General features: G+C 46.0%; 1 long non-coding RNA gene across 1 annotated transcript; it reads right to left on the bottom strand.

Moving 5' to 3' along the window:
- Positions 1–2,744: 2,744 nt before the first annotated feature.
- Positions 2,745–3,391, bottom strand: LOC139026386 (uncharacterized). Its single transcript, XR_011478164.1, has 2 exons — positions 3,362–3,391; positions 2,745–3,120 (listed from the first exon to the last, which is right to left on the bottom strand). It is a non-coding gene; the product is annotated as an uncharacterized lncRNA (long non-coding RNA).
- Positions 3,392–4,289: the final 898 nt, after the last annotated feature.

Raw genomic sequence — 4,289 nt, 5'->3', positions numbered from 1 at the left:
TTACTTTCCACAAAGTTTGCTGCTTCAGTGTCTTTAGATATTTTTGTCAGATGTTACTATGGAATACTGAAGTATAATTACAAGCATTTCATAAATGTCAAAGGCTTTTGTGACAATTACTTGAAATTGATGCAAAGAGTCAATATTTGCAGTGTTGACCCTCTTTTTCAAGGCCCCTGCAATCCACCCTGGCATGCTGTCAATTAACTTCTGGCCACATCCTGACTGATGGCAGCTCATTCTTGCATAATCAATGCTTGGAGTTTGTCGGAATTGTGGGTTTTTGTTTGTCCACCCGCCTCTGAGGATTGACCACAAGTTCTCAATGGATTAAGGTCTGGGAGTTTCCTGGCCATGGACCCACAAATATCGATGTTTTGTTCCCCGAGCCACTTAGTTATCACTGTTGCCTTATGCAAGGGCTCCATCATGCTGGAAAAGGCATGTTCATCACCAAACTGTTCCGGATGTTGGGAGAAGTTGCCCTCGGAGGATGTGTTGTACCATTCTTTATTCATGGCTGTGTTCTTAGGCAAAATTGTGAGTGAGCCCACACCCTTGGCTGAGAAGCACCCCACACTGAATGGTCTCAGGATGCTTTACTGTTGGCATGACACAGGACGTGATGTAGCGCTCACCTTGTTTTCTGCCGGACAAGCTTTTTTCCGGATGCCCCAAACAATCAGAAGAGAAAATGACTTTACCTCAGTCCTCAGCAGTCCAATCCCTGTACCTTTTGCAGAATATCAGTCTGTCCCTGATGTTTTTCCTGCGAGAGGAAGTGGCTTCTTTGCTGCCCTTCTTGACACCAGGCCATCTTCCAAAAGTCTTCGCCTCACTGTGCGTGCAGATACACTCACACCTGCCTGCTGCCATTCCTGAGCAAGCTCTGTACTGGTGGTGCCCTGATCCCGCAGCTGAATCAACTTTAGGAGACGGTCCTGGCGCTTTCTGGACTTTCTTGGGCGCCCTGAAGCCTTCGTCACAACAATTGAACCACTCTCCTTGAAGTTCTTGATGATCCGATAAATGGTTGATTTAGGTGCAATCTTACTGGCAGCAATATCCTTGCCTGTGAAGCCCTTTTTGTGCAAAGCAATGATGACGGCATGTGTTTCCTTGCAGGTAACATGGTTGACAGAGGAAGAACAATGATTCCAAGCACCACCCTCCTTTTGAAGCTTCCAGTCTGTTATTCGAACTCAATCAGCATGACAGAGTGATCTCCAGCCTTGTCCTCGTCAGCACTTACACGTGTTAACGAGAGAATCACTGACATGATGTCAGCTGGTCCTTTTGTGGCAGAGCTGAAATGCAGTGGAAATGTTTTTGGGGGATTCAGTTCATTTGCATGGCAAAGAGGGACTTTGCAATTAATTGCAATTCATCTGATCACTCTTCATAACATTCTGGAGTATATGCAAATTGCCATCATACAAACTGAGGCAGCAGACTTTGTGAAAATTAATATTTGTGTCATTCTCAACTTTTGGCCACGACTGTAGATGCAACACAGTAAATGTAAATCTGGGACACTCAAATTAGTATATGTTACGTTTGGTATGGTTACATAAGATAGGTTACTTAAGGCAACAACTGTAAGGTTTCGGTTTGAATCTCATCACGGACAACTTTAGCATTTTAGCTAATTAGCAACTTTGCAACTACTTACTACTTTGTAGCTACTTTGCAACTACTTAGCATGTTAGCCAAATCTTCCCCTAATCCTAACCTTTTTAGCTAATCCCTCTAACCCTAACCCATCTCCTAACCTTAACCATAAACGTAACCCGTAAACCTAACCCCTAGTGCTAGCTAATGTTAGCTTTAGCCACCTACCCACCTAGCTAACGTTAGCAACAACAAATTGGAATTAGTAACATTTCATAAGTTTTACAATTTCGTATGTTTTGCAAATTTGTGACAAATTGTATGATTTGCAATTCGGAACATATTGTATGAATTGCAATTTGGAACATATCATACGGATTGTAATTCATAACATATATGAAATGGATGATGGATTAACACATATCATATTAAATGGAGCGTTTCGGATATACGTACAGAATAATACAAAGTGCTCCGAGAACATGCCGGAAAATATCTACAGAATTGTGTTTTCATTATTGTCTATCAGATTGAACACTGTATATATTTCCTGTAATTCTAGTCCAAGCAGAACTGTCAGCCATGGGGGCCAGAGTGACAGCCAGTGAGACAGAGGTGGAGGATCTGAAGACAGATAATGCAGGTAATGGAGGCTGTTCAATTGATCCCACTGATTACAACAATTTGGATCATTTGTTTTTTTATTCAGTATGGATCAGAAAGTATTTTCATATGATTTTGTCTTTAGAGGACAGAGTGACAGCCAGTTGAAGGAGCWGAATAGAATATATATATTATTTAGCATATTACATTATTACGGCACTCCTGTGTTCAGACCAAAAGTAGCATTCCATGCTGGTTTAAAAAGAACAATGGGATTTTTTTCTGATAGTGAAATAGCTCTGGACTGCACTAATGTCACCACAAATACAGCCCTGTTACAGGTACTGCTTACACACCTGTACATGCATTAACTCACATGTCCACATTGGGTAGCTACAGACATCCACCCAGATGTTCCTCTCACAACCTGTCATTAAACATGATGTAAAATTACTCACCTCTTCTCTTCTTTTGATGTTTGTAGATTATAAAAGTATAGAGTAGGCTACAGAAAACAACAAAATCAAGACCAGATTGATTGAACTTTATTAGTGTGTGCACTTTCCTTGTATATTCAGGTCATCTGAAGTACATACATGAAATTAATAAATACATGAACACAATAACAAACATGCATAAAAACAAACAAAGTGAGTCGGTATTGAATARGTGCTAGGTTCATTAACATACAGTAAATATGCAATAAAACRGAAGCAGTMATTGAGCAATGGAAATGATTTGAAGTGAGGAGTGATAAGATCAGCATGTTAGGAGCAGGGAGTTTAGTCTCAGTCTGATATCGGTCTCAGCTCAGATCATCTCAATGTCAGCCTCCCTGGCAGGGTTCTTCTTGTGGTACTCCGAGATGCGGCTCTCCATGACCGGACGGAAGTGGCGAACCAGACCCTAAACAAGGAAGAGAAGGGTGGAGTGACGGAGGAGGTCAGGGCGTTACTTCAACAGTTTCTCCAACTCCAATAGTCTCACTAGCTATCCTTTGACACCAGAGTACGTCACCTAGCTATCCATTTGACCCCAGTAGTCTCACCTGTTCCTAACTAACCTGAACCTAGTAGTCTCACTTGTTTCTATCTAAACCTCTGACCCAATTAGTCACAGGCCATGCAGCTCCGTCCCCAGTCTCCACCTGTACAGGCCATGCAGCTCCGTCCCCCAGTAGTCTCACCTGTCAGGCCTGCAGCTCCGTCCCCCAGTAGTCTCACCTGTACAGGCCATGCAGCCCCGTCCCCCAGTAGTCTCACCTGTACAGGCCATGCAGCCCATCCGTCCCCCAGTAGTCTCACCTGTACAGCCATGCAGTTCCGCCCATAGTCAGCTGTACAGGCCATGCAGCTCCGTCCCCGGTAGTCTCACCTACAGGCCATGCAGCCCGTCCCCCAGTAGTCTCACCGTGTACAGGCCATGCAGCCCCGTCCCCCAGTAGTCTCACCTGTACAGGCCATGCAGCTCCGTCCCCAGTAGTCTCACCTGTACAGTGGCCATCCCGTCCCCAGTAGTCTCACCTGTACAGGCCATGCAGCTCCGTCCCCCAGTAGTCTCACCTGTACAGGCCATGCAGCTCCGTCCCCCAGTAGTCTCACCTGTACAGGCCATGCAGCTCCCGTCCCCCCAGGAGTCTCACCTGTACAGAGCCATGCAGCCCCGTCCCCCATGCTCACCTGTACAGGCCATGCAGCTCCGTCCCCAGTAGTCGTCACCTGTACAGGCCATTGCGGTCCCCCCAGTAGTCTCACCTTACAGGCCATGCAGCCCGTCCCCCAAGTTAGTTCCTGTACAGGCCTGCAGCCTCCTCCCAGAGTTAGTGCTCACCTGTACAGCGCCATGCAGCTCCGTCCCCCAGTAGTCTCACCTGTACAGGCCATGCAGCTCGTCCCCAGTAGTCTCACCTGTACAGGCCATGCAGCTCCCCAAGTAGTCCACTGTACAGGCCATGCAGCCCCGTCCCCAGTAGTCTCACCTGGACAGGCCTGCAGCTCCGTCCCCCAGTAGTACTCTGTACAGGCCATGCGCTCCGTCCCCCATAGTCTCACCCTGTTCAGCTTGCTCTCTGTCTT

This window comes from Salvelinus sp. IW2-2015, unplaced genomic scaffold (assembly GCF_002910315.2).
Source record: "Salvelinus sp. IW2-2015 unplaced genomic scaffold, ASM291031v2 Un_scaffold4646, whole genome shotgun sequence".
Classification (NCBI taxonomy): domain Eukaryota; kingdom Metazoa; phylum Chordata; class Actinopteri; order Salmoniformes; family Salmonidae; genus Salvelinus; species Salvelinus sp. IW2-2015.
This window is presented reverse-complemented; position numbering and strand designations above follow the sequence as displayed.